The 12,325-nt window shown below is 47.8% G+C and overlaps 1 protein-coding gene across 6 annotated transcripts in view; it reads right to left on the minus strand.

The window, feature by feature from the left end:
- xdh (xanthine dehydrogenase) overlaps window positions 1-12,325 on the minus strand; it is a 196,816-nt gene that overhangs the window by 154,190 nt on the left and 30,301 nt on the right. The gene's annotated exons all lie outside the window — the stretch shown is intronic.

The following is a 12,325-nucleotide window of genomic DNA, read 5'->3' on the forward strand; positions in this document are numbered from 1 at the left end:
GAAACCAGTTGGTCCAGTGATGGATTTACAGTGAAACCTGTTGGGCCAGTGATGGATTTACAGTGAAACCAGTTGGGCCAGTGATGGATCTATTGTGAAACCAGTTGGTCCAGTGATGGATTTACAGTGAAACCAGTTGGACCAGTGATGGATTTATTGTGAAACCAGTTGGGCCAGTGATGGATTTACAGTGAAACCAGTTGGGCCAGTGATGGATTTACAGTGAAACCTGTTGGGCCAGTGATGGATTTACAGTGAAACCAGTTGGTCCAGTGATGGATTTACAGTGAAACCAGTTGGGCCAGTGATGGATTTACAGTGAAACCAGTTGGGCCAGTGATGGATTTATTGTGAAACCTGTTGGGACAGTGATGGATTTACAGTGAAACCTGTTGGTCCAGTGATGGATTTACAGTGAAACCAGTTGGTCCAGTGATGGATTTACAGTGAAACCAGTTGGGCCAGTGATGGATTTATTGTGAAACCAGTTGGGCCAGCGATGGATTTATTGTGAAACCAGTTGGGCCAGTGATGGATTTACAGTGAAACCAGTTGGTCCAGTGATGGATTTACAGTGAAACCTGTTGGGCCAGCGATGGATTTACAGGGAAACCAGTTGGGCCAGTGATGGATCTATTGTGAAACCAGTTGGTCCAGTGATGGATTTACAGTGAAACCAGTTGGACCAGTGATGGATTTACAGTGAAACCTGTTGGGCCAGTGATGGATTTACAGTGAAACCAGTTGGTCCAGTGATGGATTTACAGTGAAACCAGTTGGGCCAGTGATGGATTTACAGTGAAACCAGTTGGGCCAGTGATGGATTTATTGTGAAACCTGTTGGGCCAGTGATGGATTTACAGTGAAACCTGTTGGTCCAGTGATGGATTTACAGTGAAACCAGTTGGTCCAGTGATGGATTTACAGTGAAACCAGTTGGGCCAGTGATGGATTTATTGTGAAACCAGTTGGGCCAGCGATGGATTTATTGTGAAACCAGTTGGGCCAGTGATGTATTTACAGTGAAACCAGTTGGGCCAGTGATGGATTTACAGTGAAACCAGTTGGGCCAGTGATGGATTTACAGTGAATCCAGTTGGGCCAGTGATGGATTTACAGTGAAACCAGTTGGTCCAGTGATGGATTTACAGTGAAACCAGTTGGGCCAGTGATGGATTTACAGTGAAACCAGTTGGGCCAGTGATGGATCTATTGTGAAACCTGTTGGTCCAGTGATGGATTTACAGTGAAACCAGTTGGGCCAGTGATGGATTTACAGTGAAACCAGTTAGGCCAGTGATGGATTTACAGTGAAACCAGTTAGGCCAGTGATGGATTTACAGTGAAACCAGTTGGGCCAGTGATGGATTTATTGTGAAACCAGTTGGGCCAGTGATGGATTTACAGTGAAACCAGTTGGGCCAGTGATGGATTTACAGTGAAACCTGTTGGGCCAGTGATGGATCTATTGTGAAACCAGTTGGGCCAGTGATGGATTTACAGTGAAACCAGTTGGGCCAGTGATGGATTTACAGTGAAACCTGTTGGGCCAGTGATGGATCTATTGTGAAACCAGTTGGGCCAGTGATGGATTTACAGTGAAACCAGTTGGACCAGTGATGGATTTACAGTGAAACCTGTTGGGCCAGTGATGGATTTACAGTGAAACCAGTTGGACCAGTGATGGATTTATTGTGAAACCAGTTGGGCCAGTGATGGATTTACAGTGAAACCAGTTGGTCCAGTGATGGATTTACAGTGAAACCTGTTGGGCCAGTGATGGATTTACAGTGAAACCAGTTGGGCCAGTGAGGAATCTATTGTGAAACCAGTTGGTCCAGTGATGGATTTACAGTGAAACCAGTTGGACCAGTGATGGATTAATTGTGAAACCAGTTGGGCCAGTGATGGATTTACAGTGAAACCAGTTGGGCCAGTGATGGATTTACAGTGAAACCTGTTGGGCCAGTGATGGATTTACAGTGAAACCAGTTGGTCCAGTGATGGATTTACAGTGAAACCAGTTGGGCCAGTGATGGATTTACAGTGAAACCAGTTGGGCCAGTGATGGATTTATTGTGAAACCTGTTGGGCCAGTGATGGATTTACAGTGAAACCTGTTGGTCCAGTGATGGATTTACAGTGAAACCAGTTGGTCCAGTGATGGATTTACAGTGAAACCAGTTGGGCCAGTGATGGATTTATTGTGAAACCAGTTGGGCCAGCGATGGATTTATTGTGAAACCAGTTGGGCCAGTGATGGATTTACAGTGAAACCAGTTGGTCCAGTGATGGATTTACAGTGAAACCTGTTGGGCCAGCGATGGATTTACAGTGAAACCAGTTGGGCCAGTGATGGATCTATTGTGAAACCAGTTGGTCCAGTGATGGATTTACAGTGAAACCAGTTGGACCAGTGATGGATTTACAGTGAAACCAGTTGGTCCAGTGATGGATTTACAGTGAAACCTGTTGGGCCAGCGATGGATTTACAGTGAAACCAGTTGGGCCAGTGATGGATCTATTGTGAAACCAGTTGGTCCAGTGATGGATTTACAGTGAAACCAGTTGGACCAGTGATGGATTTACAGTGAAACCTGTTGGGCCAGTGATGGATTTACAGTGAAACCAGTTGGTCCAGTGATGGATTTACAGTGAAACCAGTTGGGCCAGTGATGGATTTACAGTGAAACCAGTTGGGCCAGTGATGGATTTATTGTGAAACCTGTTGGGCCAGTGATGGATTTACAGTGAAACCTGTTGGTCCAGTGATGGATTTACAGTGAAACCAGTTGGTCCAGTGATGGATTTACAGTGAAACCAGTTGGGCCAGTGATGGATTTATTGTGAAACCAGTTGGGCCAGCGATGGATTTATTGTGAAACCAGTTGGGCCAGTGATGTATTTACAGTGAAACCAGTTGGGCCAGTGATGGATTTACAGTGAAACCAGTTGGGCCAGTGATGGATTTACAGTGAATCCAGTTGGGCCAGTGATGGATTTACAGTGAAACCAGTTGGTCCGGTGATGGATTTACAGTGAAACCAGTTGGGCCAGTGATGGATTTACAGTGAAACCAGTTGGGCCAGTGATGGATCTATTGTGAAACCTGTTGGTCCAGTGATGGATTTACAGTGAAACCAGTTGGGCCAGTGATGGATTTACAGTGAAACCAGTTAGGCCAGTGATGGATTTACAGTGAAACCAGTTAGGCCAGTGATGGATTTACAGTGAAACCAGTTGGGCCAGTGATGGATTTATTGTGAAACCAGTTGGGCCAGTGATGGATTTACAGTGAAACCAGTTGGGCCAGTGATGGATTTACAGTGAAACCTGTTGGGCCAGTGATGGATCTATTGTGAAACCAGTTGGGCCAGTGATGGATTTACAGTGAAATCAGTTGGGCCAGTGATTATCATAGATTATCATAGAATTTACAGTGCAAAAGGAGGCCATTCGGTCCATCGGGTCTGCACCGGCACTTGGAAAGAGCACCCTATCCAAGGTCAACACCGCCACTCTATCCCCATAACCCCGTACCCCCACCCAACACTAAGGGCAATTTTGGACACTAAGGACAATTTATCATGGCCAATCCACCTTAACTGCACATCTGTGGACTGCAGGAGGAAACCGGAGCACCCGGAGGAAACCCACGCACACACGGGGAGGATGTGCAGACGCCGCACAGACAGTGACCCAGCGGGGAATAGAACCTGGGGCCCTGGAGCTGTGAAGCAATTGTGCTATCCACAATGCTACCGTGCTGCCCAGTGATGGATTCACAGTGAAGCCAGTTGAGCCATGGATAGATTTACAGTGAAACCAGTTGGTCCAGTGATGGATTTACAGTGAAACCAATTTGTCCAGCGGTGGCTTCACAGTGAAAGGAGTTGGGCCAGTGGTGGATTTACAGTGAAACGAGTTGGGCCAGTGATGGATTTACAATGAAACCAGTTGAGCCATGGATGGATTTACAGTGAAACCAGTTGGACCAGTGATGGACTTACAATGAAACCAGTTGGGCGAGTGATGGATTTACAGTGAAACCAGTTGTGCCAGTGATGGATTTACAGTGAAACCAGTTGGGCCAGTGATGGATTTACAGTGAAACCAATTGGACCAGTGATGGATTTACAGTGAATCTAATTGAGCCAGTAATGGTTTTACAGTGAAACGAGTTGGGCTAGTGATGGATTTACAGTGAAACCAGTTGTGCCACTGATGGATTTACAGTGAAGCCAGCTGAGCCAGTGATGAGCTTACAGTGGAACCAGTTGCGCCAGTGATGGACTTACAATGAAACCAGTTGGGCCAATGATGTATTTACAGTGAAACCAGTTGGGCCAGTGATGGATTTACAGTGAAACCAGTTGGGCCAGTGATGGATTTACAGTGAATCCAGTTGGTCCAGTGATGGATTTACAGTGAAACCAGTTGGTCCAGTGATGGATTTACAGTGAAACCAGTTGGGCCAGTGATGGATTTACAGTGAAACCAGTTGGGCCAGTGATGGATCTATTGTGAAACCTGTTGGTCCAGTGATGGATTTACAGTGAAACCAGTTGGGCCAGTGATGGATTTACAGTGAAACCAGTTAGGCCAGTGATGGATTTACAGTGAACTCAGTTAGGCCAGTGATGGATTTACAGTGAAACCAGTTGGGCCAGTGATGGATTTATTGTGAAACCAGTTGGGCCAGTGATGGATTTACAGTGAAACCAGTTGGGCCAGTGATGGATTTACAGTGAAACCTGTTGGGCCAGTGATGGATCTATTGTGAAACCAGTTGGGCCAGTGATGGATTTACAGTGAAATCAGTTGGGCCAGTGATTATCATAGATTATCATAGAATTTACAGTGCAAAAGGAGGCCATTCGGTCCATCGGGTCTGCACCGGCACTTGGAAAGAGCACCCTATCCAAGGTCAACACCGCCACTCTATCCCCATAACCCAGTACCCCCACCCAACACTAAGGGCAATTTTGGACACTAAGGACAATTTATCATGGCCAATCCACCTAACCTGCACATCTGTGGACTGCAGGAGGAAACCGGAGCACCCGGAGGAAACCCACGCACACACGGGGAGGATGTGCAGACGCCGCACAGACAGTGACCCAGCGGGGAATCGAACCTGGGGCCCTGGAGCTGTGAAGCAATTGTGCTATCCACAATGCTACCGTGCTGCCCAGTGATGGATTCACAGTGAAGCCAGTTGAGCCATGGATAGATTTACAGTGAAACCAGTTGGTCCAGTGATGGATTTACAGTGAAACCAATTTGTCCAGCGGTGGCTTCACAGTGAAAGGAGTTGGGCCAGTGGTGGATTTACAGTGAAACGAGTTGGGCCAGTGATGGATTTACAGTGAAACCAGTTGAGCCATGGATGGATTTACAGTGAAACCAGTTGGACCAGTGATGGACTTACAATGAAACCAGTTGGGCGAGTGATGGATTTACAGTGAAACCAGTTGTGCCAGTGATGGATTTACAGTGAAACCAGTTGGGCCAGTGATGGATTTACAGTGAAACCAATTGGACCAGTGATGGATTTACAGTGAATCTAATTGAGCCAGTAATGGTTTTACAGTGAAACGAGTTGGGCTAGTGATGGATTTACAGTGAAACCAGTTGTGCCACTGATGGATTTACAGTGAAGCCAGCTGAGCCAGTGATGAGCTTACAGTGGAACCAGTTGCGCCAGTGATGGACTTACAATGAAACCAGTTGGGCCAGTGATGGATTTACAGTGAAACCAGTTGCGCCAGTGATGGACTTACAATGAAACCAGTGGGGCCAGTGATGGACTTACAGTGAAACCAATTGGGCCAGTGATGGATTTACAGTGAAACCAGTTGAGACAGTGAAGGGCTTACAGTGAAACTAGTTTGGCCAGTGATGGATTTACAGTGAAGCCAGTTGCGCCAGTGATGGATTTACAGTGAAACCAGTGGGGCCAGTGATGGACTTACAGTGAAACCAATTGGGCCAGTGATGGATTTACAGTGAAACCAGTTGAGACAGTGAAGGGCTTACAGTGAAACTAGTTTGGCCAGTGATGGATTTACAGTGAAACCAGCTGAGCCAGTGATGGACTTACAGTGACACCAGCTGAGCCAGTGATGGACGTACAGTGAAAAAGGTTGGGCCAGTGATGGATTTACAGTGAAACCAGTTGGGCCAGTGATGAATTTACAGTGAAACCAGTTGGACCAGTGATGGATTTACAGTGAAACCAGTTGGGCCAGTGATGGCTTTACCGTGAATCCAGTTGGGCCAGTGATGGATTTACAGTGAGACCTGTTGGGCCAGTGATGGATTTTTAGTGAAACCAGTTGGGCTAGAGATGGATTTTCAGTGAAACCATTTGGGCCAGTGATGGATTAACAGTGAAACCAGTTGAGCCAGTCGTGGATTTACAGTGCAACCAATTGAGGCAGTGATGGGCTTACAGTGAAACCAGTTGGGCCAGTGAGGAATTTACAGTGAATCCAGTTGGGCTAGTGATGGATTTACAGTGAAACCAGTTAGGCCAGTGATGGATTTACAGTGAAACCAGTTAGGCCAGTGATGGATTTACAGTGAAACCAGTTGGGCCAGTGATGGATTTATTGTGAAACCAGTTGGGCCAGTGATGGATTTACAGTGAAACCAGTTGGGCCAGTGATGGATTTACAGTGAAACCTGTTGGGCCAGTGATGGATCTATTGTGAAACCAGTTGGGCCAGTGATGGATTTACAGTGAAATCAGTTGGGCCAGTGATTATCATAAATTATCATAGAATTTACAGTGCAAAAGGAGGCCATTCGGTCCATCGGGTCTGCACCGGCACTTGGAAAGAGCACCCTATCCAAGGTCAACACCGCCACTCTATCCCCATAACCCAGTACCCCCACCCAACACTAAGGGCAATTTTGGACACTAAGGACAATTTATCATGGCCAATCCACCTAACCTGCACATCTGTGGACTGCAGGAGGAAACCGGAGCACCCGGAGGAAACCCACGCACACACGGGGAGGATGTGCAGACGCCGCACAGACAGTGACCCAGCGGGGAATCGAACCTGGGGCCCTGGAGCTGTGAAGCAATTGTGCTATCCACAATGCTACCGTGCTGCCCAGTGATGGATTCACAGTGAAGCCAGTTGAGCCATGGATAGATTTACAGTGAAACCAGTTGGTCCAGTGATGGATTTACAGTGAAACCAATTTGTCCAGTGGTGGCTTCACAGTGAAAGGAGTTGGGCCAGTGGTGGATTTACAGTGAAACGTGTTGGGCCAGTGATGGATTTACAGTGAAACCAGTTGAGCCATGGATGGATTTACAGTGAAACCAGTTGGACCAGTGATGGACTTACAATGAAACCAGTTGGGCGAGTGATGGATTTACAGTGAAACCAGTTGTGCCAGTGATGGATTTACAGTGAAACCAGTTGGGCCAGTGATGGATTTACAGTGAAACCAATTGGACCAGTGATGGATTTACAGTGAATCTAATTGAGCCAGTAATGGTTTTACAGTGAAACGAGTTGGGCTAGTGATGGATTTACAGTGAAACCAGTTGTGCCACTGATGGATTTACAGTGAAGCCAGCTGAGCCAGTGATGAGCTTACAGTGGAACCAGTTGCGCCAGTGATGGACTTACAATGAAACCAGTTGGGCCAGTGATGGATTTACAGTGAAACCAGTTGCGCCAGTGATGGACTTACAATGAAACCAGTGGGGCCAGTGATGGACTTACAGTGAAACCAATTGGGCCAGTGATGGATTTACAGTGAAACCAGTTGAGACAGTGAAGGGCTTACAGTGAAACTAGTTTGGCCAGTGATGGATTTACAGTGAAACCAGTTGCGCCAGTGATGGATTTACAGTGAAACCAGTGGGGCCAGTGATGGACTTACAGTGAAACCAATTGGGCCAGTGATGGATTTACAGTTAAACCAGTTGAGACAGTGAAGGGCTTACAGTGAAACTAGTTTGGCCAGTGATGGATTTACAGTGAAACCAGCTGAGCCAGTGATGGACTTACAGTGACACCAGCTGAGCCAGTGATGGACGTACAGTGAAAAAGGTTGGGCCAGTGATGGATTTACAGTGAAACCAGTTGGGCCAGTGATGAATTTACAGTGAAACCAGTTGGACCAGTGATGGATTTACAGTGAAACCAGTTGGGCCAGTGATGGCTTTACCGTGAATCCAGTTGGGCCAGTGATGGATTTACAGTGAGACCTGTTGGGCCAGTGATGGATTTTTAGTGAAACCAGTTGGGCCAGAGATGGATTTTCAGTGAAACCATTTGGGCCAGTGATGGATTAACAGTGAAACCAGTTGAGCCAGTCGTGGATTTACAGTGCAACCAATTGAGGCAGTGATGGGCTTACAGTGAAACCAGTTGGGCCAGTGAGGAATTTACAGTGAATCCAGTTGGGCTAGTGATGGATTTACAGTGAAACCAGTTGGGCCAGTGATGAATTTACAGTGAAACCAGTTGGGCCAGTGATGGCTTTACCGTGAATCCAGTTGGGCCAGTGATGGATTTACAGTGAGACCTGTTGGGCCAGTGATGGATTTTTAGTGAAACCAGTTGGGCCAGAGATGGATTTTCAGTGAAACCATTTGGGCCAGTGATGGATTAACAGTGAAACCAGTTGAGCCAGTCGTGGATTTACAGTGCAACCAATTGAGGCAGTGATGGGCTTACAGTGAAACCAGTTGGGCCAGTGAGGAATTTACAGTGAATCCAGTTGGGCTAGTGATGGATTTACAGTGAAACCAGTTGGGCCAGTGATGGATTTACCGTGAAACCAGTTGGACCTGTGATGGATTTATTGTGAAACCAGTTGGGCCAGTGATGGATTTACAGTGAAACCAGTTGGGCCAGTGATGGATTTACAGTGAAACCAGTTGGTCCAGTGATGGATTTATTGTGAAACCAGTTGGGCCGGTGATGGATTTACAGTGAAACCAGTTGGTCCAGTGATGGATTTACAGTGAAACCAGTTGGTCCAGTGATGGATTTACAGTGAAACCAGTTGGTCCAGTGATGGATTTACAGTGGAACCAGTTGGGCCAGTGATGGATTTACAGTGAAACCAGTTGGTCCAGTGATGGATTTACAGTGAAACCAGTTGGGCCAGTGATGGACTTACAATGAAACCAGTTGGGCCAGTGATGGATTTACAGTGAAACCAGTTGCGCCAGTGATGGACTTAAAATGAAACCAGTTGGGCCAGTGATGGATTTACAGTGAAACCAGTGGGGCCAGTGATGGACTTACAGTGAAACCAATTGGGCCAGTGATGGATTTACAGTGAAACCAGTTGAGACAGTGAAGGGTTTACAGTGAAACTAGTTTGGCCAGTGGTGGATTTACAGTGAAACCAGCTGAGCCAGTGATGGACTTACAGTGACACCAGCTGAGCCAGTGATGGACGTACAGTGAAAAAAGTTGGGCCAGTGATGGATTTACAGTGAAACCAGTTGGGCCAGTGATGAATTTACAGTGAAACCAGTTGGGCCAGTGATGGATTTACAGTGAAACCAGTTGGGCCAGTGATGGATTTACAGTGAAACCAGTTGGGCCAGTGATGGCTTTACCGTGAATCCAGTCGGGCCAGTGATGGATTTACAGTGAGACCTGTTGGGCCAGTGATGGATTTTTAGTGAAACCATTTGGGCCAGTGATGGATTAACAGTGAAACCAGTTGAGCCAGTCGTGGATTTACAGTGCAACCAATTGAGGCAGTGATGGGCTTACAGTGAAACCAGTTGGGCCAGTGATGAATTTACAGTGAATCCAGTTGGGCTAGTGATGGATTTACAGTGAAACCAGTTGGGCCAGTGATGGCTTTACCGTGAAACCAGTTGGGCCTGTGTTGGATTTACAGTGAAACCAGTTGGGCCAGTGATGGATTTACAGTGAGACCTGTTGGGCCAGTGATGGATTTTTAGTGAAACCAGTTGGGCCAGAGACGGATTTTCAGTGAAACCAGTTGGGCCAGTGATGGATTTACAGTGAAACCAGTTGGGCCAGTGATGGATGTACAGTGAAACCAGTTGGGCCAGTGATGGCTTTACCGTGAATCCAGTTGGGCCAGTGATGGATTTACAGTGAGACCTGTTGGGCCAGTGATGGATTTTTAGTGAAACCAGTTGGGCCAGAGATGGATTTTCAGTGAAACCATTTGGGCCAGTGATGGATTAACAGTGAAACCAGTTGAGCCAGTCGTGGATTTACAGTGCAACCAATTGAGGCAGTGATGGGCTTACAGTGAAACCAGTTGGGCCAGTGATGAATTTACAGTGAATCCAGTTGGGCTAGTGATGGATTTACAGTGAAACCAGTTGGGTCAGTGATGGCTTTACCGTGAAACCAGTTGGGCCTGTGATGGATTTACAGTGAAACCAGTTGGGCCAGTGATGGATTTACAGTGAGACCTGTTGGGCCAGTGATGGATTTTTAGTGAAACCAGTTGGGCCAGAGATGGATTTTCAGTGAAACCATTTGGGCCAGTGATGGATTAACAGTGAAACCAGTTGAGCCAGTCATGGATTTACAGTGCAACCAATTGAGGCAGTGATGGGCTTACAGTGAAACCAGTTGGGCCAGTGATGAATTTAAAGTGAAACTAGTTGGGCCATTGATGGGCTTACAGTGACACCAGTTGGGCCAGTGATGTGGGCTGCACACTAATTGCTCATAACATTGACTGTCAGGCCTGTGCCCTCCCTCTGTACCCAATGAAAATATTATTTTGTATTTGCCATTTGAAGTTGATGATAATTTCATTGATATATAAATGATGAAGTACTTTCTATAACTCGTTGTGATATGTTTGGTGTGTATTAAATGTGTTTAATCTTATTCATGGGGCCATGGTTAGTGAACAGGCTCGATTTCAATCGCAGGGCCCACTGAGATGAAGGAGGGCCCCTCATGCGGCCCACTCACTAGCCTAGGCTATCACCAGAGACTGCCAGGTCTGCGCAGGGTGTAAACCCCACTTCTACCGGCCAGACCGAGCGCACCTGGTGAAGGTCTCCCGCCCCTTTGAATGCCTCAGCGTGGACTTCAAAGGGCCCCTCCCCTCCACCGACCGAAACACGTACTTTCTTAATGTGGTCGATAAATATTCAAGATTCCCCTTCGCTGCCCCATGCCCCGATATGGCATCTGCCACCATCATCAAAGCCCTCAACGCCATCTTCGCTCTGCTCGGTTTCCCCGCCTACGTCCACAGCGACCGGGGATCCTCATTTATGAGCGATGTGCTGCGCCAGTACCTGCTCAACAGGGACATTGCCTCGAGCAGGACGTCCAGCTACAACCCCCGGTTAAATGGGCAGGTGGAGCGGGAGCATGTGATGGTCTGGAATGCCGTCCAGCTGCCCCTACGGTCCAGAGATCTCCCGGCCTCCCGCTGGCTGAAAGTCCTCCCCGATGCCCTTCACTCCATTTGGTCGCTTCTTTGCACTGTGACTAACGAAACTCCCCATGAACGTCTCTGCCTTCCCCAGGAAGTGCACCTCTGGGGTTTCGCTCCCAACGTGGCTGGCAGCTCCAGGATCCGTCCTCCTCCGCAAGCACGTGCGGCTACACAAGGTGGACCCGTTGGTTGAGAGGGTACAGCTACTTCACGCAAACCCGGAGTACGCCTACGTAGCGTATCCCGACGGCCGCCAAGACACAGTCTCCCTCAGGGACCTGGCACTAGCTGGGCCCCCAGAGCCCCCCCCGCCCCCTCTGCCCCGGCGCCACCCTCACTCCTCCCAGCGCACCCCACCACAGCCCCCGCTCCAGGACGATCCATCCTCCCCTTGGTCCCACCCGGGATTGAAGATGAGGTCGACATGCTCCCGGAGTCACCGACGACCGAACCAACGCCAAAATCGCCACCAGAACTGCGGCGCTCACAACAACGGATCAAGGCGCCCGATCGTCTGAATTTGTAAGGTTTTCCTTAAAATGTTAAACACCTGAATGTAAATAGTTTTCCACCACCCCCGCTGGACTCTTTTTTAACAGGGGGTGAATGTGGTAGTCACCACTGTTGTATTGTATATCCCACATACGAGGGGTATTACGATAAGGCCCCTGTACTACAGGTACGGGGGTAGATCCCTGCCTGCTGGCTCCGCCCAGTACGCGGAGTATAAATGTGTGGGCTCTCCAAGCTGCAGCCATTTCGGCAGCAGCTGCGGGAGGCTCCACATCTCTGCGTAATAAAGCCTTGATTACTCTCTACTCTCGTCTCATCGTAATTGATAGTGCATCAACCTCACCTCAATTAGTAAAATTTTGATCAGCACAGAATGGGA

Source organism: Scyliorhinus torazame, chromosome 4, assembly GCF_047496885.1.
Source record: "Scyliorhinus torazame isolate Kashiwa2021f chromosome 4, sScyTor2.1, whole genome shotgun sequence".
Lineage (NCBI taxonomy): Eukaryota > Metazoa > Chordata > Chondrichthyes > Carcharhiniformes > Scyliorhinidae > Scyliorhinus > Scyliorhinus torazame.